This window comes from Bos javanicus, chromosome 25 (genome assembly GCF_032452875.1).
Source record: "Bos javanicus breed banteng chromosome 25, ARS-OSU_banteng_1.0, whole genome shotgun sequence".
NCBI lineage: Eukaryota > Metazoa > Chordata > Mammalia > Artiodactyla > Bovidae > Bos > Bos javanicus.
The window spans coordinates 41,175,206-41,192,599 of NC_083892.1; the positions used below are offsets into that span (position 1 = coordinate 41,175,206).

At 59.3% G+C, this 17,394-nt stretch overlaps 1 protein-coding gene across 7 annotated transcripts in view; it reads left to right on the forward strand.

Annotated features, from left to right (window-relative positions):
- The window catches only part of MAD1L1 (mitotic arrest deficient 1 like 1), a 243,949-nt gene that overhangs the window by 116,063 nt on the left and 110,492 nt on the right, over positions 1-17,394 (forward strand). The gene's annotated exons all lie outside the window — the stretch shown is intronic.

Sequence of the window (17,394 nt, forward strand, 5' to 3'; positions counted from 1 at the left end):
GATCTTTGGTGGGAGACGTGTGGCAGGCCCCTCTCCTGGGCCTGCTGACTCCCAAGTGAGCAGGACCATCTGGTGATGAGCAGGCGGCGTCGTCTTCCTGGGCCACCTGCTTCCGTCTCGTCACCTCGACATTGGTGCTTTGTGGGGGGCAACGGACTGATCTTTGCCTATCAGAGCCGTGGAGACATGCCCCTGCTTCAGTGTTCTAACCTCTTACACGTGGATGTGACATGCAACACGGCTTGATTTTGGGTGTGAGCGAAGCAGGCTGCTGTTGCTGCTGCTGCTAAGTCACTTCAGTCGTGTCCGACTCTTTGCGGCCCCATGGTCTGCAGCCCACCAGGTTCCCCCGTCCCTGGGATTCTCCAGGCAGGAACACTGGAGTGGGTTGCCATTTCCTTCTCCAATGCATGAAAGTGAAAAGTGAAAGGGAAGTCGCTCAGTCGTGTCCAACTCTTCATGACCCCGTGGACTGCAGCCCACCAGGCTCCTCCGCCCGTGGGATTTTCCAGGCAAGAGGACTGGGCGAAGCAGGCAACAAGACGGTTTTCCCCGTTGCGAGTGTCGTTCCTCCAGCACCGTTTCTGGAACGACCCTTCGTCCCCCGTGTGCGGTCTGGTTGCCTGAGTTGCCGGCCTGTGGTGGCCGACGGGCGGCTGAGCTTCTGCAGCTGGTCCCACCTGTCCTCTGCCAGCGCCACCGTCTTCACTGCGGCGACTCGGTGGGGCTCTGATACCTGGCGGTAAGCTCCAGAGGGATTACCGCTCTTGTCTCCGGCTCATCCTGGTCCTTCGCTCGTCCTTATATGTTTCGGAGTCACTTTGTCAGTTTACACACACAGAGTCTGCTGGGGAATGGTTGGGATTACAGCAAATTTACAAAGAGTTTGTACATCAGTTTGGGGATAGGCAGCCCCTTAGCATCATTTCATCTTCTCAACCAGAGCGTTGGCCGTCCGTCCCTTATTTGGGTCTTCCTCACGCTCTCGGTGGTGTTTGCCAGTTTCTATGGTGGCGGTCTCGCTCCCTGTTAGGTACCCTCCCCGGCACGGGTTTCCTGTACGGCAGTGCTGCCTCTCAGGGTGGTCCTCCACTGTGTGCGGCCCCCCGGGCCCCCAGGTGGGAGCAGCCCCCCAGGAAGCCGCCCCCTCTGCACCGTCCTCGCGCCTGCGCGTTCTCGCGCCCGACGCAGCGCCGCAGCCTCGGGAGCAGGGCGGGACGCGGGGCTCCTGGCGCCCGGGTCTCCCTCGGGCCTCAGGAAGCCCCGGTAGCTCACCGGCACAGGCCGCCCGTGCGCCGTCTGTCTTTGGAGACAGTCTTTGTTGGATTATGGAAGTCCCCGTCGAGCGGTCGTTTTCTAAGCGCTTTTATCACCAGTGCCTACCCCGTGAATTTTGATGTGGGTTATTTTTATTTTCCTGTTCAAAATATTTTCTCACATCCTCTCTCGATTTGTAAAGGCCGACCTTCAGGCGAGGTTTGCACATTCCAAGCTCACAGCGTAGCAGATGGGAAGGCTGGAAGGGGATTGAAAGGGCCCAGGCTCGCTCACTCTGCCCTTTGCTGAAGCGCAGGTTCTTGGGGGTGGCTGCCATGAACTGGGTGGGCAGGCTCAGCGCTGGGGTCTCCCTCGGGTTGGGGTAGAGCAGGCAGGCAAAGCTCGATGAAGCCAGGGCACAGCGCCCAGGAGAGGAGACGTGCTGGAGCCTGCGGGTGGGTCCGTTTCACGACCGTTAGAAAGAACACAGTGTAGACCCCCAGGAAGTCGTGACAACAGGGGAGAGGCGCGCGTCACCAGCTTCCTGGGGCTGCGGGGCGGTGACATCGCAGATGGATCCAGTGCAGCAGCAGGCCCAGGACTGATGTTCACGCAGTGTGTGCTTGTGTGAGTGTGTGCATGTGTGTGTGCGAGTGAGCACGTGCGTGTAGGTGAGAGTGTGTGTGATGCTGTTGTCCTCACAGAAGCCCTCCTCAGGACTCGCCGCCACCATGAAGGCCTCCTTAGGCTGCAGCTTAGCCCCCGGCCTTCCATCCCCAGCCCTAATCTAGGCTCCACCTCTGGGAATTTGGCATTCCCAGGACACTGTGTAACAGCAGTCGTCGAGTCTGTGCCATAAACTGCGGATGATCGACATGGCGTAGCTTTATCTTTTAGAGTGGCTTAGGTTTTCAAAGTGAGGTAGGCAAGAGAGTTCCCGTGTCTTCCGCCGCCCGAGGCAGCCCTCCTGATGGCTCCGTGCGCTGTGAGCGGCCCGCGGTGCAGCTGGGAAGCTCTGCGCTCCGTGAGCTGAGGCCCGCAGCCCACGCCCGGGTCGCCCTGTGCCAGGCCCAGTGGCTCTGGCCGGAGCTCGCTGCCGGTGCGCCCACCGCAGGGCGCCGCTCTCTGCTGCCTCGTCCCTGGACCCCAGCACTCCCGCTGTCTCCGTCGTTGCGGTTTCCCCAGAGGCCGTGCAGCTGGAGTCTCACAGTGTCACCTCTCAGACTGGCCTCAGTCAGTGGTGAGCGTTCAGGAGCCTCGGTATCCTCTCTTGGCTTGATAGCTCCCTTCTTTTTATCACTGAGTAAAATCCATTATCTAGATGGATCTGCTTGTTTACCCCTCACTTACTGGACGTCTCGCTTGCGTTTCTGAAGGCTTTCGTGTGGGCCTGAGTTTTCACCGTCAGTACCGGAGCCGTGTGGAGAGTGTTTAGCTGTGAGTGCGTTTGGTCCCAGCACATCCTGCAGGCGTGGTGGGCCCCTGCCGCGTGTGGCTTTCACGCATCGTGTCTTCTCCCCTTTCAAGGGAGCCCTGGAGGCAGGGGTGTTTCCGTGTTGCTATTGAGGGCCCTGAGACTCGGGGCAGGCAGGCAGCGTTGCGGCCGGGAGCAGTGGGCTCTGCTCTGGTCCCCGCCTGGCCCTCGGCAGTGGCCGCTGGCACCTTCAGCATCTCAGGTTCTGTTTCCATCACGCCTGCGCGCGGAGCCAGCGGGGCCTGGGCTGCGGCGCTCAGGGGCCCCCTTCCACTTTCCCGTGAATGGTAAGGGGCCAGTGAGGACTCGGGGGCTGTGTGGTGTGAGCAGGCCTGATAAGCACCGCCCGGCCCCCTAGGCATCTGCGGGGTCCTCAGCAGCAGCTGCCCTGTTGCCTGCACGCCCCCGAGGCGGGGACCTGCCCTGCAGCTGCCCCAACTGGCCGGGCCTGAGCACTGCCTGTGGCTACCGCCCTTGGCTCACGCCGAGGCCTCCCGCCTGGGAGAAGAGCTGAGCACGTCTGTTTCTCGTGCCAAAGAGCAGAAAGGCCACCAGCCGCTTCTGATCACGCGTCTCCATGCTTCTCTCACACCCGTCCTCGGCCTTGACAAGCTTCCTAATCTTATTAGAAGGGTTTCTCTCCTGTGCCTCCTCTTCTAATGCTGGGAATTCTTGGTTTGGGGAGCACAGGAGGAAATGCTTAAGAAGCTCAGAACCTGCTCCGTCTTCTGAGAAGCAGAATCCTCTTTGTGTGTCTCTGGCGTGCTCTTTGCCGCCCACCGAGGCTTGGATCAGGGGTGCCGTGCCCCTTCCCCGCTTCTACCTCAGGAAACTGCAGTCTGAGTGGGGCCGGGATGCTGGCGGGATGGAGGTGGTGGCTTGGGTTGGTGGCTCTGGCAGGGCAGGGCTCCTCTGGACCCCGTCCCCTGCCCTCTGCCCATGACCCTGTCCCCAGTTAGGGGGGGTCCCGGGACTGGGGCATGGCTGTCCTGCCTGGGCGTCTGAATGCCGCTCTGCTCTCCAACAACAGTCTGCACCTGGGGCTGGCCTTCCCCTGAGGCCCCCTGGGCCTGGCTGCCCGAGGACCGGGTCACGCTCTCCGCCCAGGAAGGGCGCGGCGCAGCGGAGCTCACCTGCTTCACGTTCAGGCTCAGGTTCAGTCTCTGCTCTCTTCCGAGTGCCGCCCCCTGAATGCTTTTCCCGGCCCCCAGACGAGCCCCACGGAGGGCCATGAGCACCAGCCAGCCCCAGCTGAGCAGGACCCTCTCGGCTCCAGAATTTAATTTCACGTGTTAAGATATTGTCCTTTCAGGCTACCTTTCCAGGCTGACGTTTCTAGTATATCCATTTAAGTAAGAAGTCCACCTCTTTTGTTATGGGAAAATGCCATTTGCAGAGTTATTAGAAAGCCAATCTTGTCGGCAGTATTATTGCATTATCCCACCGAGGGGGCAGCTGGACTGGGTCGTGGCAGGAAAAAACTCCAAAGAGAAAAGCAATTTTAGGAAATATAATGAAATCAAAACAAAATGCCTTTCATCTCTCTCCAGTTTGAAGATGTTTATTAAGATAGATTTGTGGTCGCGTGGGAGAGGGGTGCTCTGGGTGGGCGGGGGGCCTCCGTGGCCTCCCTTTGAGAGCCCCGTCCTGCAGGCCGCGGGCCGTCCGGCTCCATGTCGCTGTGCTGAGGGAGCACGGCTCCCCGCCCCACCGTGCCGACCCAGGTGCCCGGGGCTCCGCAAGCCGCAGGCTCTGCAGCAGGCATGGTCCCCGGGGGACCGCACCCTGGGCTCGCCTGGCCTCCGGAGGCAGCCCTGGCGGGTGTGACCCGGAGCCGTGCTGGACGCTCCCAGCCCAGCGCAGCACCTGCCCCCAGCCTGCTCCCTGGGGAAGGGCGAGAGGCTCGGTTTGCAGGAGTGCCGGCCTGTGACCCTGTGCCGTGAGGAGGATGCACGGCTGAGCCAGGATGGCCTTAGGTGGGACTCTGGTCACACTCGGCTTTGGTCGCAGGCCCCGCCCCCATCTGTTTGTGGGACTAGGAGGGCTTGCAGTCCCGGCCGCTGCTCCTGTCTGGCCGGCAGTGCCGCACGGGCGAGGGGCTGGGAAGATGCCCTCCTGCCGCCCCCGTGCCCACCTCTGTCCCTCCCGAGAGGGCAGGGCCTCTGCCCTCGGGTGCCCCAGCAGTGGGCACACAGCGCACACGTGGGACCTGGCTGGCACCCAGAATCTCGGCTCAGCGTTAAGTCCCTCGTGTGACAGACGAGGAGGCCACTCGACCGGAGCCCCAGGGGACGAGGGGCAGCGTTGCGGCCGGCCGTGGCCTCCTCCCACTTCTCACTGTGCGAGGGGGGACTCTCTGTCGCCTCCCACACCCCCCAGGCAGCCCCCACACCCCTCCGGGCTGCCATTGTGCAGGGAGTGGGACCGCCTAAGTGCGTCCAGTGAGATCTGCTGTGACTTAAAAGCCCGGGTGCTAATTGCTCCCCCAACAGTGAAGGTGAGCAGAGCAGCTCCCGGCAGATGGGGGCGGGGGAGGGTGAGCGTGGCCGGGCAGGTGTCCCGGGGCTGGAGGCCAGAGCCCCGAGAATGTCAGTGCGTGGGTGGTGTCCCTCTGATTGTGTGAGCCCTGCCCCTCCCCGCGCCCCTCGCCCGTCCTCCCCGGGGCTCCTCCCACGGCCCCTCCTGGCTGGCTCACAGCCTTGCTACAGCCGTCATGGTCTGTGCGCCAAGCCCATGTTAAAAGCACCTGTGTGACCCATAGTGATGCCGCGTTCAATAATCAAGTGTGAGTACGTTCATTTTTAAATTAAAAAATAAAGTGACGTGAAGACTAGCACGAGTAGAATTCCCACGGTCTCCCCTCCCTGAGTTGCACTGCGCGCCCCTGGGTCCCGGCCCCTGTGGTCACGCTGGAGGGTGCTCCGGCTGGGGGAGGTGCCTGGCCGCGGGCGTCGCTGCTTCTGCTTGGACATCTCACGCGGCGGAGCCAGAGGCGTCGGCGGTCCACACTTCTGTCCCCTGGGCCGGGCCCTCGCTGAGCTCGGCGCCCGTGGGGCACGGGGCTTGGCCTGTGGCTCCGCTCACACGGCGTGCAGGGCCGGTCAGGCAGGAACCAGAGTGCTCCGCAGCCCGGCCTCGCTCCTCGGTGCCTCTGTGCCGCCTGCGAGGCTCCGGTTCCCCGAGGACTCCCGTCCTTTGAGGGTCCTGAAGACAGTTTCCAGCACTGAGTTTTCTGCGGAGCCCCGCACACTCACTCACCGCGTCCCTGTGCCTGTCTGCCTGTTCACGGCTCTGGGAGATCCCGCGGGACGGGGGTACCCCACGGGCGGGACCTGTAGAGGTGAGCTTGCAAGTGCTGGACGGGCCCTGTTACTCCGGTCTTGCTGTTTGTTCCTGGGTCTTGGTGTGGACCTTGTGTTTCTAACCTACTGTGATAAAATCTGCTGTCAGTTTATTGAGCCTCTGGCTCTTTCTTAAACGTGACCCCGAGCATGGCGCCTCTGTCTCCATTTCCTCACCGGCCAGAAGGCCGTGTTCTTCGCTCTGCCTCCCCGGCGCCCCCATCTCAGGCCCTCGGCAGGGGGCGTCTCCAGGGCAGGGCTCTGGCTGCAAGGGGGGCCGCCTGCCACGCGGCCTGGGTGCCCTCCCGGCCAGGAGGGTCTGCAGGCCTGGGAGGACACGGCTGTCCTGTGTATACTTCAGATCTCCCTTGTTGTGGAGACCTGTTCTCCTTTTAATTCAATTTCGAAGAAATCCAAATCTTTGAATAACCTTCATCCTGAAAGGAAAGGAAGTTGGCTGCAGGTGAAAATTGATGGTCATGCTCAAAGACATGGTTCCCTGCCAGGCAGCCTCTCGAGGCTGCTGCTAAAAATAGCCACGTGCCTTGCCGGGGGCGTTTGACTTGTCGCCAGGCCGCTCCGGGTGATTATCGCAGGCGCTGCAGGTGCCCGCAGCGCCCTCAGCCGTTCCAGCCCGGGCATGTTCGCCCTCGGCTTGCGGAGGCCTGACGGCTCCTTCCCTGCCCACTCTGGGTCATCCGGGTTCTGCTGCCAGGCTGTGAATGCGGAGGGACCACGTACCGCCTTCCCCCCGTGAGGCTCCCGGGGTCCTCTGTCTGGGCCTGGGCCCTCCCGTCACTGTCATCGGCTCCCGGCTCCTCGCCCCTCTGGGCTGCCCCCGTCAGGCAAGGCGCCGGTCCCGGCTCTCTCTGGGCTCACCCCGGCGTGGGCCTGGCCGCGCGGCTCACCGAGAGCTATAGCAGGGCAGGAGGCGGCGGTCCCGCAGGGTGTCCAGGGAGAGGGTGTGCCTGGTCCTGACGGGGCCCCGCTGCACCCGGTCCGGCCTGTGCTGGGCTCTGTGGCAGCCCTTCTGCAGCAGGCCCCGACTACTGCCGTGGAAGCCTGCTTTTCCTCACCAGACTCTTGAGGGGCTTGGAGACCCAGCAGCTGCGCCTGCAGTGGGCACTGCCCTATGCGCCTGGGCGGGGAGGCTTCGCTCCACGCTCTGTTCTGGGGAAGAGGAGCCTGGGACTGCGGCTCAGAAGACAGCTGGAACCTGAGCTCTGTCCTTCTGGTACCCTCTGCTTCTCACAGCAGGACCCCCCACCTTTAACCTTCTCTTCCTCTCCAGGAGGCCGAGGCGGGGGGCCTGCCCCAGAGACTGATTATGGGAGCCAGTGCTTTGAAAGTATGTTTTACCTGTAAACCAACATTCACAAAAGCGTGGCAGTGAGTTCACCAGACGCTGACAGTGGGTTCTGCTATCGTGACATTGGGTTCCTGAGAACTACCCGGCTGCCAGTTACCCACACCACTCCAGCACCTCACTGGTGACGCAGTGCAAGGGCAGGAAGAACCTGGGGATGACGGTAGTGCAGTTCCACACGTGACCAGTGATTGAGAAACGGACAGAGACCACAGTGAACGCAGCACGTGGCCTAGACGCAACCCGCGAGGACGGGGGTGCGTGTGGGTGGGGTTCCCACACCGCTCGGCCGGCTTCTTACCCGGGGTCTGCGCCCTGCAGGCCAGCCCCTGCCGGTTCGTCCGCAGTGCTGGAGAAGTCCGCACCTTCGGGTCTCACCCCGGGCTGGGAGGCAGGCGTCTGTCCCCGCATCGTGTTTGTCTTCCTGGGAACGTCTGTCCTTGCCTGGTGCAGGACCTGGGGCGAGCAGGCGTTTAGTGCCTGCTAAATCATCTTGTTACCTAGTTTTCATTAACTTTTATCGTCTAAGAATCATCTTTGAAAGTCGTGGAAACTCTACGAGCTAGAATTTGCAGGTTCCTTCTTTGTGGAAGAGGAGTCTTAGCTGGGGAAAGTTGAGGAGTTGCAGTGGCGGGGGTAGGTCGTGTCCAGGCAGGTGTGTCCGGCTCCGCACAGAGCCCCCGCCCCCACCCTTAGGTCATAGCCCCCTCGTGTCTGGGAGGGTGGGCCTCTGAGCATGTGGGTTCTTGCACATGTGAGTCTGTGCGTGTGTGCAGGCGTGCATGTGTGCGTGTGACTGCACGTGTGAGTCTGTGTGTTTTCATTCTGGAAAGCTGGTTGAGTGCAGTTAGGCTGCTTTTCCCACGAGACCCCCTGGAACATGAGGCCAGCCTGGCCATTGTGATGGTACTGGACAGCAGTAAGACGGACTCTGCGTTTACAGACCCGGGGTGTGCTCAGCCCAGAGGTATTAAATACCATCCATCATCAAATGAAAAACAGTCAGATACAGGGAGCGTGGTTTGGAGTCCGTATTCTTTTGGTTAATTTCGCCCATAAAGACCCAAACTGCCGCCCATGAAATGCCATGGAGGGGAGGAAGAGCTTCCCGAGCACAGCCGCCCACAGCAGGCTTGCGGGGTTCCTCCTGCAGAGTTCCTCGTCACCGTGGTGGACGGTGTGTTCGTGGTGTGAACACAGCGTTACGCACTCTTCACAGGCTCCTGTGGCTGTGGCCGGGGTGGGCGCGTCTTTGGGTCCCTTTCCGGAGCTCTGGTGTGTGCTCTGCTGGAGGTCATTTCCAGCTTTGCACGGGGTCTGGAGAATGGGGGGCCAGGGACTCGAGGAGGGGTTGGCAGCAGGCTGCCCGCCCAGGAGGGTGGGGTATGGTGAGAGAAGCGCTGCAGCTCCTCTGGGGCTGGGGACCGTCTTGCCAGTGTCCCTCAGCGTGGCTGAGGCTCAGTGTCCCCACCTGTGAAGGGGGTGCCTGAGGGCGAGGGCCCGGGAATCACAGCGAGCAGCAGGCCCGGCTGGAGGGGAGCCTGCCCGCTCCCAGCCCCTCCCTGTGCTGCAGGGGGTGGGTTGGGGCGCCAGAGGATGAACGCTCACTGCTCCGCGTCCATCTCATGCTCCCTACGCTGGGAGCCTGAGGCCCGGGACAGGCCTGGGGCCACCCGGTGTCGCCAGGAACTGGCCTCCGCGAGGCGTCTGCTGGGACGGAGCCGGTCCGTGGAGGGATCCGCCGGACCCCGTCCGGCCGTGCCCCCAGCCTGCTCCTCCCATCTGCACCGGGCGTGTCTCGGGGCTTCCTTGCAGCAGACGGGGCCTGTCCCTCCCCGGTGCAGGCCAGGGGACGAGCTCTGTGTCTGGACGGCTCTGCCGGGAGCAGGGACTGTGCAGGGGTGGCCGCGTTGCCTTGTGGCCGCTGCTCCTGGCCAAGCTGCTGGTGACGATGTGCACAGGCGCCGTCGGAGGCCTGGGTTCGAGTTTGGACTCTGCCAGCCGTGGGGCCAGGGCAGACGCTCCCCTTGAGAGGTACAGCTCAGCATCCGTGCCACCCCAGCCTGGCTTTCTTTGCCCCTTGTGGTGGGCACAGGCCATGCTCTTCACACGATGGAGGTGTTTGCAGGCCTCCCTTCTGGGCATCTTCCCAGTTTCCTGGAGCAGTGAGCTTCGTGCCTGCCTCCCTCACCTCCACCCCCGCCTCGCTCGAGGGAGCTCGGTGAGCTAGAGCAGCGGGGCGGAGGCCTGACCCACCCAACCCCACCCACCCAACCCCGAGGTGCCCGGCCCTGACCTCCCCCACCCCCCACCCCGAGGTCTGCACTGCTGCCCCGCCCTCCCGGCTCTGTGAGGGGTAGCCCGGGGTGCGTGCCCGTCTCTTCTGGGCCTGTCTTGGGTTTTGAAAGCCGTCCCAGTGTGTCTGTGGCCCAGCCGCCTCCTTCCAGCACAGGCCCCGGTGGCTTCCCAGGCATCTCGCCCCTGTGGGGCCAACCCTGAGTGCCTGTGGGGTTGGAGGCTGAGCGTGTCTGTGTGCTCCTGGTCGGTCCTACTGGCTGCTGCCAAGTGCTTCCGGTCACGGCCTTACCGGGTCTGCAGCCCACCGGCGCCGTAGGAGAACGCGGACGGGTGGCAGGGGCCTCCTCAGCATGCTGCCCAGGCTGTGGTCCCTGCCCTGTGGGCGGTGCGCAGATCGTGTCCCCTCAGACCTGTGCCCCGCGGGTGACCACCCCCGCCTCCCCGGCTGGCAGGGCCCCGTGCACCGGCCCAGGCTTCCATCTGGGCACCACCTCCAGGCTCTGTGACAGGCGTGGCGTGGCCATTTCTGGGCCGAGTACCCAGATGTCCCTCCCCAAATGGGCCTCTCTGACCACCCTCTCCGTGCGGGGCTGCGGGGATGGGGCTCCGGGCCGTGGTGAGGGCCTTCTGAGGAGGGCTGCCAGGGCAGATCGCTGCCTGGATTTTCCGAGGATTAAAGTTAATTAAAGAGCTCTTCCTGCTTTCATTTCCTTGTATCTGCCAGCTATTTACATGCTAATGCAGGCCCTGCCAGAGGGAGGAGAGAGGCGTCAGCTCCAGGCTATTATCCTTCGAGTGAGCCAGCCCTAGTTTTTGTATTTATGTTGTGTCCCCATGGGTTGTGAGAGGTGTGCGGATTCAGACACTTTTGAAAGTCAGTGACTTGGTCTTTTCTTAAAAATTATTTTCTGAACTGTCTTTTGGCTGACTCGAGCTTTCTTCATTAAGGCTACATCTTACATGCATAGTTGAATACATTGTGCATGGTAATACCTTTACATAAGCGATTTTATAAATAAAAAGAATTTTATAAATAAAAAGAATGCGGAAAGTAGGGACCAGAGTTTGTTAAGTCCAGCGCTGTCTCCGCTGGGAGCCTGACTTGGTGGTGGTGGTAGCTTTCAGCTCAGGGGTCAGCTGCTGCTGTGTCCGCTTGCTGGTGAGTCCACCGACTGGAGGGAGAGCAGGCGGACTGCAGAGAGTGGGGCGTGCGGAGAGTGAGTGTGAGGCGCGTTTACCCGCGCTGGATGGGAGGTGTGTGGGGCGGGCACCCCTTTCTCTGGGCAGTAGAGATGACTGCCAGCCACGTTGCCAGGGTCCCCTCTGACCCGGGTGCGTGCCCTCTGACCTCTGGGTGTGGTGGTCTTGCTGGCACAGAACTGGATGCCTGTGGGGAGCTTTGGTGGCGGGGGGCTGGGAGAGTGGGCCCCTGGGCCGTTGTCTCCCTCGGCCTCCCCCACCCTGGGGGCCACGTTGTTGATGGTGTTCTGCACCTTAGAAGTAATACCCTTCTGTTGGGAGGCCTGCACTCCTCTGGCAGAGAGGGTTCTATGATCCGATCTCAACGCTCCCAGCGCCGCCTCGTCCAGTTTAATCCTGCAGGTGTGACTGTCACCTGTGAGCCAGGAGCCGAGCCAGACACCTGCTGCCACTGAATCGCTCCCGCTGGTGTCTGCCGCAGCGCCCGGCACCCCGAGGTGCTGGCTGTGTGGTTGTTGGCTGTGTGGACGATTCTGTTTCCAGGAAGATGGAAAAGACACGCTTCTCCCCATTTCTTTTTTCTTTTTCTTTTTTTATTGAAGGATAATTGCTTTACAGAATTTTGTTTTCTGTCAAACCTCAACGTGAATCAGCCATAGGTGTACATGTATCCCCTCCCTTTTGAACCTCCCTCCCATCTCCCTCCCCATCCGGCCCCTCTAGGTTGACACAGCCCCTGTTTGAGTTTCCTGAGCCACACAGCAAATTCCCGCTGGCTATCTATTTTAAGTACGGTGATGTAAGTTTCCATGTTACTCTCTCCATACGTCTCACCCTCTCCTCTCCTCTCCCCAGTCCATAGTCTGCTCTCTGTGTCTGTTTCTCCATTGCTGCCCTGAAAATAAGTTCTTCACCATTTTTTTAGATTCGGTATGTATGTGTTAGAATACAATATTCATCTTTATATCTCTGATGCACTTCACTCTGTATGATAGGCTCTAGGTTCATCCACCTCATCAGAACTTACTCAGATGCCTTCCTTTTTATGGCTGAGTAATATTGCATTGTGTGTATGTATCACAGCTTCTTTATCCATTCATCTGTCGATGGACATCTAGGTTGCTTCCACGTTCTAGCTATTGTAAACAGTGCTGCAGTGAACATCGGGGCACGTGTGTCTTTCTATTTTGGTTTTCTCAGGGTATATGCCTAGGAGTGGGATTGCTGGGTCATACGGTGGTTTTATTCCTAGTTTTTTAAGGAACCTCCATACCATCTTCCATAGTGGCTGAATCAATTTACATTCCCACCAACAGTGCAAGAGGATTCCCTTTCCTCCACACCCTCTTCAGCATTTATTGTTTGTAGACTTTTCGATGAGGGCCTTTCTGACCGGTGTGAGGTGATATGTCGTAATTTTTATTTGCATTTCTCTAATAATGAGCGATGTTGAGCATCTTTTCATGTGTCTGTTAGCCATCTGTATGTCTTCTTTGGAGAAATGCCTGTTTAGGTCTTTTTCCTACTTCTTGGTTGGGTTTGTTTTCCTGGCATTGAGTTGTATGAGCTGCTTGTATATTTTGGAAATTAATCCTTTGTCAGTTGTTTCTTTTGCTGTTATTTTCTCCCATTCTGAGGGCTGTCTTTTCACCTTGCTTATCGTTTCCTTTGCTGTGCAGAAGCTTTAAGTTTAACCAGCTCCCACTTGTTTCGTTTTGCTTTTGTTTCCATTACTCTAGGAGTTGCGTCGTAGAGGATCTTGCTTTGATTTATGTCATCGAGTGTTCTGCCTATGTTTTCCTCTAAGAGTTTTATAGTTTCTGGTCTTTCTTTTAGGTCTTTAATCCATGTTGAGTTTATCTTTGTATATGGTGATACAAAATCAGTACACAGAAATCTCTTCCATTTCTATATACTAACAATGAAAAATCAGAAAGAGAAATTAAGGAATCAATCCCATTCACCGTTGCAACAAAAAGCATAAATAGGAATAAACTTGCCTAAGGAGACAAAAGAACTGTACACAGAAAATTATAAGACACTAATGAAAGAAATCAAAGATGACATAAACAGATGGAGAGATAATGCATGTTCCTGGGTAGGAAGAATCAGTATTGTGAAAATGACTATACTACCAAACACAATCTACAGATTCAGTGTTATCCCTATCAAATTACCAATGCCTTTTGTCACAGAACTAGAACAAAAAATTTCACAAGTCATATGGAAACACAAAAGACCCCGAATAGCCAAAGCAGTCTTGAGAAAGAAAAATGGAGCTGGAGGAATCAAGCTTCCTGACTTTGGATTATACTACAAAGCTACAGTCATCAAGACAGTATGGTACTGGCTCAAAAACAGAAATATAGACCAATGGAACAAGGTAGAAAGCCCAGAGATAAACCCGTGCACGTACGGGTACCTTCTTTTTGACAAAGGAGGCAAGAACATACAATGGGGCAAAGACAGCCTCTTCCACAAACGGTGCTGGGGAAACTGGACGGCTGCCTGTGAGAGGATGACAGGGGACCGCTTCCCAACACCACACACGACGGCAAACTCAGACCCTGGATGTCGTGTATGAGATGAGAAGGGTGGAGGCCCAGCCTTGGGGCTTGCGGAGCAGCTGGTGATGTGCACTGCCGGCTCAGTTTCAGGTCAGCTGCCAGATCGGCCAGAGGGTGGGACAAGCCCGCTGCCCCTACCCAGCCACAGCACCGGGCAGGCAGTGGCCAGGCAGACCTGACGTCTTCTGTGATAACTGGGAACCCAGGAACTGCAGTTAAAGTGACAGATGAGCCTGTGGTAGGGAGGAGGGAATACAGAGAGACATCAGCCAGCAGGGAGATGGAGATGCAGCGGCAGAAACGGGCCCGTGTGCGATAGGGAAGCCCTGGAAGAGAGAGTTCAGGGCCCCCGGGGAGAGCGTGAGCCTCCTGCCCAGGGTCCCGGCAGAGGGGGCGGAGCAGGCCAGCTGCAGGGAGGTGTCGGTGCTGGTGCAGTGTTCCACTTGTGATGGGTCTCTTCGGCTTTTTACTTCTTCTGCAGTCAGTTTTGGAGGCGTGTGTCTGCTGGGAGTCTGTTCATCTCACGCAGGCTGTGTGCCTTCTGGAGTCCGGTTGCTGATGGAATCCCTTCGATCCTTGTTCCTCCTGTAGGGTCTGTGGTGCTGCCTCACCTCACATTCCTCGCTGTGGTAACTGGAATCTTGTCTCTTTTTCTGGGTCAGTCGATCCAGCTACAGCTAAAGCTTTATCAATTTTATTGATCTTCTCAAAGAACCAGCATTTGGCTCAGCCAATTTTCTCTCTTATTTCCCACCTCCCATTTAACTTATTTCTCCTCTTGTCTTTATTAATTCCTTTGTCTGCTTGCTTTGGGTTAACCAAGCAAACTGCAAAAGCAGTTGGGTGGGAGAAAGATCACCTTTTCCATAAATCGTGCTGCAGCACTTAGACATTCATAAAGCAAAAAAGTGAACCTTTTGTACAAAAATTAACTCCAGGTTAATCACAGACTTAAACGTAGAACGTAGGCAAAGAGTTCTTAGACTTGGCACCAAAATGCAGTCTGGAAGGGAGATTTAGTGAGTTAGACTACAAACTTCATCTCTGTGGAAAACCCTGTTAAGAGATGGAAAGACAGACTGAGAGGATATTTGCAAACCGCGCGCTTGAGAGAGACGCGCGCTCAGTGCCGGACGGTGTATAAACAAACACCCGTTAGAAAGCCGGCGGAGGACTTCCCCGGGCCAGCGGCCAAGACCGCGCTCTCAGTGCAGGGGCCCAGGTTCGAACCTGGTCCAGGAACCAGGATCCCAGATGAAAGCAAGGTAAAGGGAGCATCGCTCAGTCATATCCTGACTCTTTGTGACCCCGCGGACTGTAGCCCACCAGGCTCCTCCGTCCGTGGGATTCTCCAGGCAAGAGTATTACCATTCCCTTCTCCAGGGGATCTCCCTGACCCAGGGATCAAACCCGGTCTCCTGAACTGCAGGCGGGTTCTTTACCGTCTGAGCCACCAGGACCCCACGTGCTGTCCTGTATGTGTCCTGTGTGACAGCTGAGACCCGGCGCAGCCCCTTCAGGAGTCAGGCAGCCTGACCCTGCCTGGGCGTCCACGAGCCTGGACTTGAGCCCTCCATGAGGCTGCCTCGCGTCAAAACCTGGGATGGAGGCAGCTCGCAGCTTCTGCTTGGCCTGCAGAGCACTTGGGGTGGGGCTCCCTGTCAGGCGCTTGGTCTCCATGTTGAGAAGTTCTCGTTTTAAATCACCGTGAGCCGTTTGGGTTGTTCCATGAGCGCAGTGAGCGCTGGAGCGGCAGGGTCACTGCCCAGAGCAGCCGGTCCTGAGCTCGGGGCTGTGCTGGGCAGTGATGCCCTCAGGACGCCGTCCCGCCTCAGCCCCACTGCTGAGCTCAGCCTCCCGCTTCCTGCAGCCCTGGGCTCCGAGCTCCGCCCTGTCGCTAGTGACCCGGGCAGGTTCTTCTCCTCAGTCAGCTGGGGCCCTCTTCTGGGAGGGGGCCTGGCACCTGTGGGTGTTCTGGACGCAGGCCGTGTCTCGCACCCAGCTCTCCCTTGAGCAGGAGTCACCAAGTGTCACTGCACTGCAGGCCGCGCGGGGGCCAGTGGAGAGGGACGTGGGGCGAGGCGAGGTGAGAGCCCCAGCCGCCTGTGTCCCCGCCCCCAAGGCTCGGGGCATCGTGCAGGGGTGGGCGGCTGCGCCCCGGGCCCTGTGGCCCGGCCTCCATTCCGCGGGGAAGGAAGCGGCGGGTGGAGCAGGTGGGCTGTCCCCCTGTGGCCGAGCTGGCCTGGCCCACGAGGTGGCCTGTGCCTGCCTCACCTGGCCTCACTCTCCAGCCTGTCAGTTCCACCTAAGCTGAGGCGGGTGGCCTCTGCGTGGTGTGCAGTGCTGTGCGGGCTTGGGGGGGCCACAGCCCCCTCCCTGGCTGGGGCCCGGCGGGGCGGTGCTGGCGGCCCTGGCCCTGTCCTCCCTTGAGGGGTCCCTGCGCTGAGGCCCTGCTCTGGGAAGCTGCAAGCCGGTCAGGGTGGGTGCCGGGGAGGCGTGATCTGGCTGACATAATGAATGGACTTGGCCAGAGAGCAGTGTGAAATCTGGGTCAGGGGGCTCCGGGAGGTCGCCCTCTCCCGCCTCCAGTAGGTGCTGTGGAGCTTTTCATCAGGAGGTTGAAGTTGCAGGAACACGGCCGCTGGTGAGAAGTACGGAGACTCACAGATGAACCAAGGCTTGTCCCTTCCCCTGCGATCCGCCGGCTCCTGTGGGCTTGGGCGGGGGGCCCCGGACAGTGACTCTGACCTCAGGTGGCTGTGCCCGGCGGCACCCTGAAACCGGGACCACAGTCCTTCCCGGAGGGGGGCCTGCGAGTGGACTTGGAGCTGCCGCCAGGCTGCACGCACGCTGAACCTGGGGGTCAGAGCTGCCTTTCCAGTCTGGCAGCCCTCGCCTCCAGGGGCCTGCTCTGCATCTGATGAACTGTGAGCGATAAGACTGTCGTGGAATGAGGCTGATGGACACAGCAGTGAAGAAGGAGAGGCACCTTGGGGGCGGGCTGGAGAGCCAGGGAGGAACACAGTCCGGCCCTGGATGGCAGAGGCCCGGGAAGCTGCTGAGCGCCAAGGTCAGGGTCTGCCTGCTCCAGCTGCCCTGGAGCCCAGCTGTGAGGTCATGGACATCAGAGCTCCTTCCAGCGAACCAGCCCATTAGGGAAGGTTAAAAACGCGTGTCCTCCATTTGCTGTGACCGGGGCGATGTCTTACTTGTTTAGGAACCATTTCCATCAAGCACAGATGAATAGTTTTTGCCACTTTTAAAGGGGTTCCGCTGCCTCTTGTGAAGCCTGGCTTCTCCAGCCTGTCCTGGAGAAGCGTGTTGGGCAGCGCGTGTACTGCGTGAGCCTTGGCGGTAGGGAGAGGCCGGCGAGACACGCACGAGGGGATGCTTCATTCAGGACTCACTGCTTCATTTATTCAGGCTACTCCAGGGAGTGAGTAGGACTGCCTTCTGTTAAAATTACCCTCTGATCCACTCGTCATCCACTAGACGGCCTTTTCACCCAGGTAACTGGAGTTGCTGAGTTTCAACTTCTCTGAAAACATGGCCATGAGAGCCTTTTTTCCCTCCAGCCTGGGTTGAGCCGCGTCTCTGGGGGCGTCTCCTGTGCGGGTTCTGAGGTGTAACCCCTGCTGCAAGGGCGGGGCGGGGGGTGCCCACGGCCATCTCCCTGCCTGCTGTTCCGGGCCCTCCCTCTTGGCCACGGCGGCCTGGAGGGTCGGGACTGGATCCTTGGCTCCCCAGGGAATGCCAGGGCTAGCACCGTCCAGATGACCTCAGGCCCCGGGAGTTGGATTTTCTCTGGAGGAAGACCTGGGGACCTCGGGCAAGAAGTGCCAGCCCTTTCCCAGAGCCCGGTGGGTGTGGGCCGGCCCCGGCTCAGTTCAG